General features: G+C 33.1%; 1 pseudogene; it reads left to right on the top strand.

The window, feature by feature from the left end:
- The first annotated feature begins 510 nt into the window (after positions 1 to 510).
- LOC113263506 (U2 spliceosomal RNA) lies at positions 511 to 614 on the top strand (annotated as a pseudogene).
- The last annotated feature ends 11,349 nt before the right edge of the window (positions 615 to 11,963 follow it).

The following is an 11,963-nucleotide window of genomic DNA, read 5'->3' as shown; positions in this document are numbered from 1 at the left end:
TTCTATAAATCGGTAATAAAAATACAGACATCCCAAAATCAAAATGGGCAAAATAAATGAACAGGCACTTTCCAAAAAAGATACATAATAATCAATACACATTTGAAAAGATCCTCAATATCATCATTCATCAAGGAAATGCAGATTAAAACTACAAAGAGATACTACTGCATACTTTTTGAAATGACTAAAATTTATAAAGACTGGCCATACCAAATATTGGCAAGGATCTGAAGCAAATGCAATTCTTACAAATTGCTGGTGAGAATACAAAATGGTACCATTTTGTAAGACCATTTGACATTTTCTAATAAACACAATACATATGACATATGCAATGTCCATGACATAGCAATTACATTAATAGGTATTATGAAAAAATATTCTTACATACACAAAAAGCTGTGTACAATAATATCATAGTGACTTTATTCATAATGATTAAAGACTGCAAGCATCCAAATGTCTGCTAAGAGAAAAATAGATACCTAAATTGTATTCATACAATGGATTGCTTCTCGGCCTTTTGGCTAAGATCAAGTGTAGTATCTGTTCTTATCAGTGTATTCATACAATGGAATACCACTTAGTAGTAAAAAAAAATAATAAGCTATATCACAACATGAATGAGTCTTCCAAATATCATGTCAAATAAAATAAGACATATACAGAAGGATGAATGATATATGACTTCATATATATAAAGGTCAAGAACAGGCAAAACTAACTTATGGTGTTAGAAATCGAAATAGTGCTAACTTCTGTGGGTATGGTTGGGATTGACTGGAAAGGTCATGAGGGAACTTTCAAGTGTGATGGAAATATTCTGTACTGTGGTTTGGGTGAAGTCTTAGGCTGAGTATAATGCAATATAATAAAACATCAGTTTTAAGCACACAATTTGGTAAGTTTTGACAAATGCGCTAGATCATATAACCATCACCACTATCATGACTTAGATCTACTTTGTTCTATATGGTGGCAAACAGCCACATGTGCTAGTGAGCACTTAATACTAATTAAGAAATGCTGTAAGTGTAGAATACACTCTGGGTTTTAGAGATTTAGTAAAAAAAAAAATGTAAAACACTCATTAATATGTTTTACATTGGTTACATGTGAAGTAATAATATATTGTGTATACTGAGTTGCACAAAATATATTATTAAAATTAGTTACACCTGTTTCTTTTTTCTTTTTTAATGTGTCTACTACAAGATTTACAATTCCATATATGGCTTGCATTATAGTTCTAATGAGAAGTGTTATAAGAACATTTAATGAAATTATTGATATGGTTTGTTTTAGCCATTATTTCCCACCACCTATCTTTTGCATTACAGACGTCATGTATCTTACTTTTATATATGTTGTAAACACTGGAATACATTGTTATTGTTTTTTGCTATAAGGAGGCAGTTATATTTTACAGTAAATTTAAAAAATAAGCAATGTCTTTTGCAGGTAATTGCATAATTACTGTTTAGGGTGCCCCCAATTTTTCTTCTGCCAAAAAAATTTTTAAACATATTTTGTGATGCAGGTCTGCTGCTCCACATGTTTTTATTTGTCTGAAATGTTTTTATTTTGCTTTTATGTTTTAAAAATCATTTTTGCTATCAACTCTGAGTTTGGAAGTTATTTCTTTTAGCACTTTAAATACATCACTTCACCACTTTAATCCTTCTCTGTTGTTACCTTTTGTTCTTTGACTGCTTTAGACTTTCTCTTTATCACCGTTTTTTAAAAGATTCATTTTAGGGTGACTTGTGGTTTTCTTTATGTTTGTTCTGCTTTGGGTTCTTAGAGTTTCTAGGATATTTGGCTTTATATTTTCTATCAATTTCTTTTCATTTATTTTTTATTTTTTACTTTTTCTTCAAGATTTTTCTTCTCTGCTTTCTTTTCTTTCCACTCCTGAAAATTAAATTATGAATATTGCAGTACATTTAATATCATGCCTCGTGTCACTGATCTGCTAGTCGCTTTGTTTATATGTCTTTTCTATGTGCTTCATTTTGGAGAGTTTCTAATAAGAATTTAAGTCTATTGATTTCTTCTTCAATATCTAATCATTGCTAATTTCATTATTTTTTTCCACTTCCAGTATTGAATTTTCTCTCTCTTGAATTTCCATTTGTGTTTTTGTTTGTTTTTATTCACTTCACTCTCTTAACAGGTTTGTGTTTTCCCTTTACTTTTCTGAATATATGGAACACATTTTATTTTTCTGGATCTGTTTTAAATAAAATTTAATTAGAACTTAATAATTTAAAAATTACTTCATCTACATAATTTTTGAGTTTGCATCGATTGAATTTTATCCTCATTATGGGATAATGACTTGCTGCTTCCTAGCAAGTTTGGAAATTTGGATGCTAAACAGTATGAATTTTACATTTTTGAGTTCGTGGTATTAGTGCGTTCATGTAAATAGTGTTGGACTTTTTTGGCATGTAGTTTAGGTTCCTTGGAAATTGTTTAATACATCTAAGGTTTATTTTAAGCTTTGCTGGTCAGTGCAGAGCAGTCTTTAATCCAGGGCTAATTGAGCTCTATTAATAAGGCGATATTTTCTGAGAATTCTGTCTGGTGCCTTATTTATTGAGATTTTTCCATTTTTGGCTGGTGGTAATATGAACTATTTCTAGCCATGTGTGAGATTTGGAAATTGTTCAGTTTTCTCTTTTCTAGAAGGTCTTTCCCCAACCTGTGTTAACTTCCTTTATCACATGCATTGAGTTGAGGGATCTTCTTCAAATCTCTTTACCCTTCCCTCTGTGTAACAACCTCTCTCCATTATCGAGTCACAAATTATAGGCACCATGGCCTCCATAAACTTTGATCTATGTCTCCTCATATTAATGACCACCGCATTCTTTGTAGGTTTTCTCTCCCTGCACTACAACCCCAAAACTTCTGGCAGGAAGCTGAGGTTTTCAGAGGGTTTACTTCATCTGGTTTCTGTTACTCAGGCATCACCATCCTATGCTGCCTGTTGCCCAAGTTCTGTAAAATATGGTTTCTAATATTTTACCCAATTCTCATGTTGTTTGAGGCAGGGACATAAGTCTTTTTATTTCATAAAGACCTAAAGTTAAAATCAATAATTATCTTTTGATTGATTTGTTTCCATATTTAGCAGATTATACATTCAGGTACTATTTTAAGAGGCTCAGAAGTTCTTATAATTGATGCAGAGAAAGCAAAAAAAGTGTGCCCCCCCAAACTGTAAACATTGAATAGAAAACCATGAAAAGAAATAAAAAGTTGAAAAATAAGCTAGTAAATATTTAAATATTTGCGTGGATAATTTATCAGCTTGTCACTTGGCAAAATTTTCGATTCAATATTAGGAAGTGCCTTTTGAGAGTAGAGATTGCTAAGAGATAATGTAGGTTACTAAGAAAAGTTGTTCTAATGTTATTTTCCCCTAAAAATAAGGAAAGAAACTTTTCTTCCATGAATGTTTTAAATAAAGTTTTCTAGAAGCATAAGGCTGAACAGGATAAATGAATTTTTTCCAATTTCTTTGTTTTTGTAACATGCTTTCTCTCAGTCATCTAAGAATGCTTAATCAGCTATTTTCTATTTTCACTGATTAGCCTTCACTGTGCCTGGCTCACTAAATAATCCAGTCACCATCTACACTTTGAGAATGATGCATTGTGACACATGTTCTTCCTACCCTTCTACTTCTCCAGGATCTCATTTTCATCAAAGTCTTCTTAATGAAAAAAAAATAACTTATTTATAAATGTATGACATTATATAAAATTTCAGCGAAAATGAATACTCTGTATGACTGAAACTTACCTCTTTGTTTATCCACACTCTTAAATGTTAAGCAGCTGTATTTTGCATCTTTTTTTTCTGTTTAATTCTTAAACACAATGCTATTTGATATCCGTGGTATCAGAGTTACTCATTTGTGAACACCAAAAGCTGTATAATATTCTCACATACAGTGTGTGGGGCTCTTGACTCCTTTCAAGAGGGCTAAGATTATGGAAATTAGATTTCTGGATGAATGTCTAATTACTGCCGAGGTGAATGCCTATGAAACTGTATGCAATGTTTTTATCAGGAAACTAAGAATGATATTAAAAGTTTTATTCATTAAGTTATGTGTTCAATAAATATTTATTGCATACTTATTATGTTTCAGAGACTGTACATCTGAGTATATAATGATAAATATAAATGCCAATTATAAATATTGAGGTTTGGTTAACATTAACACCCTTATTCTCTGCATTTAATTTTCCATAATGGGTCAGCTACATTATACTTAATATGTAGCAGTAAAATTGAATTTTTGTAAAGAACTCTTTACTACTCTAATTTACCCTATTTACTCTTCTAATCCTAGGTATAAATTATCAAAGTGCTTGAAGTACAGTCCTGGGTAGTTTTGAAATAATAAGTTTAAACAATGATAGAATGTAGTTTACTCAGCATGGTTTAAAAAAAATAAGCATGACTGATCTGACTGCAGCACAAATGAAGCCTCACTTTTCATTTTCCTAAAGCCCTAACTTTAAACTGGCTCTTTGGATAGTATGTTTGAATCTTAAATATCACTACTAGAGTAATACTAATAAGTGAAGGTGGTTTTTATATCTACAGTAAAAGGGAGACTCAGAGAGAAGCTTCTTTCAGCAAACCCCCTCCTACAGATGTGATTTGGTTTATGGTGGCTATTTGGCATTGCACATTTTTTACTACAAGTCTCGAAAAAACATCTTGATAGAGTTTTTCTGTAAGTAGTTTCAGAGGATTATTTATGGCTCTGCAAGGATGCCAGATTGCCTCATTTTGAGACAATTAAAACAGGACTTTAGGCAGCCATTATTTGCATCTTTAGGAGAAAAATCCATTAGTACAAGGCCAGGGTTTCATTGGGGCCTGGAGAAGCTACCTTGAATAATAATACCGGACCCCAGTAAACTTGAGCAAGCTTAGCCTGTGATGCCTGTTAGAGCAGTCTGCATGTAGACAGATGGGCACAGAAACAGAAGCTGGGAGTCTTTTAGGATGATAACTAATATATTTTTTATGAGGCAGACTGAAATGAGACTCCAGAGAGAACGACAGAAAAGACTGATCAGAAAGAGTAAAATTGGTGACAAGAAGATTGGAAAGTAGAATTCATTGTAAAACATATAAATCATGGGGAAGTCTGTGCACAGAAACAGACTAAACTCCAGAAACCCACATTATGCTAGAGGTCAGCTTAATGAATTATCAATGTGAATACTTAAAATTTTTAAGATTTTACCACATATGGGAGAAGATCAGTTGTTGACTAGAAAGAAAATAGCATCTCTCTCTGTCAGGAGGTTCAACATTGTATTAGGAAATACCCACTAACAGATTTGGAATAAAGAAGACAGGAAGAATTTTTTTCAAAGGCATACTTAAAAAAAAAAAAATTAACAGTTCTTGGTCTCTGTGTTAGCAACTAACATACAAACTGACCCACTCCCACAATCAATATTGACACCGATATTCTCACTTCTTGCAACAGACTTAGCTAATGTTAGAGGAAATGCAACCAATGTATTTTAAGAGTCAAGGGTTAGGTGTTCTAGTAGGGATAGATATGATGAGAGGGACAAATGAAGTGAAGAGACCATTTTTCCTCTTTTTAAAAAATGTTCCCTGTTCTTGGCCTGCCACATCTTCTCATATGAAGTTCTACAAATAAACTATTCAAAAATCTGCTATGTTCAGGTACTATGCCAGGCACTGGAAAAACAAAAATATTAAAAATTTGGTCTTTTTCCTCAAAGAGCTCATAAATGAGGAAACAGACAAAAAGTGGGAATTGTGTTTGATAAGTATAATGCATGTCTTAGGTTTCTATGCCAGCAAAATAGAGGTGAAATATGAGATAATTACATTTCATTTCCTTCTTCATGAGTTGGAATACTTGCCTGAAGAAACAGAATGCTAGAAAATTTCACCTGTTCAATCCCCATAGCACGAATACAAATATAAAATTAAGCCTAAAAGACTAGTGTTGTTTATTTCTAACAAAATTCAGAGAAAATGTGACAACTTAAAAAGTTATTTATTCTAAAGACTATATATACTTTTTAATTAGGAGTAGTCACCTAATCTCATCTACTGTAACAGGTTCATTTCATGCTGTTCAAGCTTCATTTTTTAAAAAAAGGCAAAATGAACCAAACAACAATAAAACACTTGATTACAGCTGCAACTTAGATGGAATAGGATTTTGTAAATAGTTTTTATGGTGTTTTCATGGACATTTATGACTCTAATAACAAGTATCTAACTAGTGAAAGAATATGTACATATTAGTTTTTCTATTTTTGAAACAATGTAATATAAGCTATGTGTATAGTATATGCAAAATATATACTCATATGTAAATATGTATATCTTTATGCATATACATACACATATACATACATATACACAGGCATATTTATGAAATAGAAGGCTGACTTAGAAAACTAATGAAGTTATTGCTCATACCTATCAAAATTTAAGGGGCATATTTCACAGAATTAGAAAAAATAATTCTAAAATTTATATGGAACCACAAAAGATCCTGAAGAGCAGAAGTAATCTTGAGAAAGAAGAACAAAGATAGAGATATCATGCTCCCTGATTTCAAACTATACAACAAAGCTATAGTAATCAAAACAGTATAGTATTAGTACAAAAACAGACACACAGACAAAAGAACAGAATTGAGAGCCTAGAGATAAACTCACACATATGAAAAATTAATCTATGACAAGGGAGCCAAGAACATACAATGGAGAAAGAGCTGTCTTTTTAATAAATGTTGGGAAAAGTAGACAGTCACATGCAAAAGAATAAAATTTGACCACAATCTTACACCATACACAAAAATTAACTCAAAATGGTTAAAAATTTGAATGTAAGTCCTGAAGCCATGAAAGTCTTAGAGAAAAACATGGGTGGTAAACTCCTTGACACCAGTTTTAGCAACGTATTTGTGGATCTCTTTCTAAAGTCAAAGGAAACAAAAGAAAACAAATGGGCCTACATCAAACTAAAAAGCTTCTATATAGCAAAGGAAACCATCATCAAAACAAAAAGGTGATCTATGAAATGGGTGAAAATATTTGCTAGCCATAGATGCAATAAAGGGTTACTATCTAAAGTATATAAGAAATTCATACAACTCAACACCAAAAAAAAAAAAAAAAAAAAAAAAGGAAAGAAAATCTGATTAAAAATGGGCAAAGGGGGACACCTGGGTGGCTCAGTCAGTTAAATTGTCTGCCTTCAGCTCAGGTCATGAGCCCAAGGTCCTGGGATCAAGCCCCATATTGGGCTCCCTGCTCAGCCGGGAGCCTTCTCCCTCTCCCTCTGACACTCCCCTTGCTTGTGCCCTCTTGCTGTCTCTCTTTCATGAGAAAATGCTCAATAGCATTAATCTTCAGGGAAATGCAAATCAAAATCACAACATGATCTCACCTTATACCGGTCAGAGTGGCTGTTACAAAAAAGAAATAACAAGTGTTGGCAAGGATGTGTAGATAATGGAACACTTAAGGCACCTGGGTGACTCGGTAGGTTAAGCGTCTGCCTTTGACTCAGGTCCTGGGATTGAGCCCCACATCAGGCTCCCTGCTCATCAGGGAGTATGCTTCTCCCCCTCCCCCTGTGTGCTCTCTCCCTCTGTGTTCTCTTGCTCACTTGCTCGCTCGTTGTCAAAAATAAATAAAATCTTTTAGAAAATCAGCTTCTTATACCATTGCATTTTATATATACTCTGTACTCACTTTATTTTTACTTGGTATAGTTGACATGTAATATTACATTAGTTTCAGGTATACAACATAATGATTCATCCTCTCTATATCATGCTCACCATGAGTGTAGCTACCATCTGTCACCATGCAACTCTATTATAATGTTGTTGACTGTATTCCCTATGCCGGGTTTTTTATTCCTGTTTCTTATTCATTCTATAACTAGAAGCCTGTATTGACTACTTACCTGCACACGTTTTGCTCATCTCCCCCACCTACCACCCCTCTGGCAAACACCAGCTTGTTCTCTATATTTGTAATCTGATTCTGCCTTTTGTTTGTTTGTTTATTCATTTGTTTTGTTTATTTTTATTCATTTTTTGTTTATTCCTTTGCTTTGTTTTTAGATTGAACATATGAATGACATCATATGGTATTTCTCTTTTTCAGCCTGACTTATTTCACTTAGCATAATACCCTCCAGATCTTCCATGTCATCTCAAATGTCAAGATCTCATCCTCTTTTATGGCTGCACAGTATTCCATTGTATATATGGATACCACATCTTCTTTACCCATGCATCTATCAACAGACACTATGTTGTCTCCATATCTTGACTATTGAAAATAATGATGCAATAAACATAGTAGTGCATATATCTTTTCAAATTAGTGTTTTTGTATTCTTCAGATAAATACCTAGAAGTAGAATTACTGAATCATATGATAGTTCTATTTTTAATTTTTGAGTAGTCTCCATATTGTTTTGCACTGTGGCTGTACCAATTTACACTCCCACTAATAGTGCACAAGGGTTTCTTTTTCTTTTTCTTTTTTTTTAAATATTTTATTTATTTATTTGTGGCAGGGAGAGAGAGAAAGAGCACTAGCAAGTGAGAGCATAAGAGCAGGAGGAGGGAGAAGCAGACTCCCTGCTGAGCAGGGAGCCCAATGCAGAGCTCGACCCTAGAACCTGAGCTGAAGGCAGACACTTAACCAATCACTCAGCCACCCAGGTACCCTAGAAGCTGATTTCTTTAACTGAACCCATATTCCACAGTTCTCCATGTCTTCCTACTCACTTTTCAATATCTAACCTCAAGTCCTTTAAAAAAAATATTCTCCTGCCTTTTTGATGTCAACTACCAAACCAAACCTGTTGAACTTATATGGCTTCTAGATAAAATACATTTTACTATTTGGGAGTAGTAATTAAATTCAAATGTTTTGTCTCCAACACCAAGGCTGAGAAAATTTTATCAGGATGTCTGCTGATATTCTGATCTCTGTTCTACACTAAGCAGGACATATTGAATATGAATAGCATTGGGGAAGGGAACACCAATAGCACTATGAACCAGAGACCCAGATCCTAGTGGGAACTGCTGACACAGCCAAGCAAGATCCAGAATCAAAAGAAGAAATAATAAAACAAACATTAATCAGCTTTTATCATAGAGAAAAGGAACTTTTCTTTCAGACTTGTTTTATAGTCAAACTGGGTCTGAGTGGCAGGGGCTATATGGTTGTGGCTTAAGGTAATTTTCACAGGTGTCCTACAGGTGCTGTTGATGTAACATAAAATAGAATAGGTACAGGTATTAGAGTCAGAGTTCTAATACTAATTTTACCACTTATCGCCATAAATTTAGAAAACAATTCATTGAAATCAGCTTATTTTTTTTTCAATAGGCCAAATCTCATCAGATTGTGATGACAATCAAGGGGAATATTTAAAGTAAAATAAGTTATCAGGGTTTAATACATTCTTTGTCTTCTTCTCTTCTAATAAATAATATCTAGAAGAAGGACTGGGCTTTTCAGGTGCCTCCTCTAGCTACTAGCTGCTGATTTATTGATGTGCTTAACAACATTCAAAATGTGTTAGAGAAGTAGAGGACGCAGAATCTGGTTATAAAAAAATAGCGTCTGGGATGGATTTCTACATCACCTAGCAAGATAATTCCTTCTTAAATGATCCCCAGGTTTTGTGGGTTTCACAATTGTGATTAAGGTGATAAGAAAGTGCTTTAGAAACAAGGAGAGAACTGCTCAGCACAAGTAAAGAACACCTGCCTCATCTTGCCACCAACTTGCTTGCACCACTCATGCTATCTCTGTGGTTCTTGACATTCCTCATTTAATATATCTCAAGGCACCTCATCCTCCCCTGCTGCAGGTAAGAAAAATGAATTTTTGTTTAAATACATCTTAAGTAAATTAGTGTGTATAAGCATGATTTATATAATTACAGCACTTAGTAATTAGTGTGAGGAGAGATCATGTCACAACTAACAAACATCATTAAAACATACAAGTATATATATATATATACAGGCTTTTCTACACTTATATGTATATATACACACACACACACACACACACACACACACACACATTTATTTTGCTAAGAAAAAAAAGTGCATTACATGACTTCCCCAATCACCTTTTGGAACAAACTTGACATCAAACATATTGTACTTCTATCTAGGTAAAAGTTATTGCACAGGAATGTTTTTAGGATTATTTTCCTTCACAAATTTTAATTAATTTTTAAAATCCAGAAAAATAAAATGCCAAAAACATAAAGTTTTTCTCTTCCTTTTTTCCTGCTTCCATGTGAAAGAACTGTCTATCATTTATACTGTCTCTCAGAGGGAAGTTTTATTTATGGTTTCACCCTTCTTAGTACCCAAATGGAAACTGACTTTCTGTGTTTATCATTTACTACCTTATATTGCGATTAAAATGTATGAATGCCAAAATTTTCCACGTACACTACAAGCTCTTTTGAGTATAGGAACCTTATACTTTTACATTCCTTATGCTCACAGCCCCAAATATGATGACTTCCAAATATCTAGTAGTTGCTGAGTCAATTTTTTTTAAAAACTGAGTTTTTTAAAAAACTCTTTTTTAAAAAACAGTTTTATGTTTAAAAAACATAAAAATGTTCATGCTAGTACTAATTATTAAATAAGTTTAATTTGTCTCAATAGATTAAATCTATATAATCAAAGAATAACAATTATTTGTTCAGAATTTTTAAAGTATAGAAAAATATTTTGTTGTACACTAGCCCTTTGCATCTTTATAACTGCCTCATGAGGAAATTATTTATACAAATGAAGGCAAAAACCCAAAGAAGTAAGAGACAATGTGAAGCTATAGCATGTCCTTTGGAATGCAACTGGTGGAGGTACAAATTAAATTCAAGAACTTCAGCTGTTGAATACCTAAAAACCTAAATCTATTTAAGTATGCATTAACTATATTTTTAAAAAACATATGAAACAGAATTTATGTAAAAAAAGTAAGTCTAACTAGCTTTGTGAATAATAAATACATCTTTGAAAGAACAATTTTTCAAGAAAATATATATATCTGGTTCTCATTATTCATTATAGTTATGTTCCGTAAAGTTGCTGCAAACAGTGAATTAGCAAATCCTGAATCATTGCTCCTTTAAAAAAATGCAGTGTTAGATGCCTACAAGCCATGGCCACAACATTTTTGCACATAACCTTCTTTTACATGTCTTTTGTTTAAAGACACCTTATTTAATATATATTGTAGATCCATTAACATTGAACCCACAGTCAACAGCACTATAACTCATGCCTGAGCAAAGCTTGCCTAACACACATAGCCTCAGTAAGGCACATCACAGGCTTTTATAATCAGGAACAGTAGACAGCACTCAACGCTCTGCTTGGTGGCCATTTTAAACAGTGACATCAATAATAAAATATGAAAATATGAAAAATAACGTGGCAATAACTCACAAAAAGTATACCTGTTTACAGTGTGAGAACCAAAACAAGAAGGCAAATTATCTCCTGATTTGATCTTGGCTGGGAAAGCACATGTTGGGTGATTCACATTTCTTACCTCTCTGGATATATGCATGTCTCCAAATTACTGTGAAAGTATCATGAGCATTGATTTGGCAGTTACAAATAAATTTCAGTCAGTAGGCAAATTTGTAAACACAGAATCCATGAATAATGAGCATCAACTATGTTAAATTCCCAAACAAGAAATATTGTGCTATGCATTAAAGAAGGTGAATAAAATATTATTGCTGATTTTGAAAGGTTCATAGTCTATCTGGGGAGGTGGAATATCAACAGGTAATGCCAGTTCAATGTAATTGTGTTCTTATCACTAGACAATCATGAAGAAGGAAACAAGTCAATCTTT

The sequence above is a fragment of the Ursus arctos genome, unplaced genomic scaffold, assembly GCF_023065955.2.
Source record: "Ursus arctos isolate Adak ecotype North America unplaced genomic scaffold, UrsArc2.0 scaffold_1, whole genome shotgun sequence".
In the NCBI taxonomy this organism is placed as follows: domain Eukaryota; kingdom Metazoa; phylum Chordata; class Mammalia; order Carnivora; family Ursidae; genus Ursus; species Ursus arctos.
This window is presented reverse-complemented; position numbering and strand designations above follow the sequence as displayed.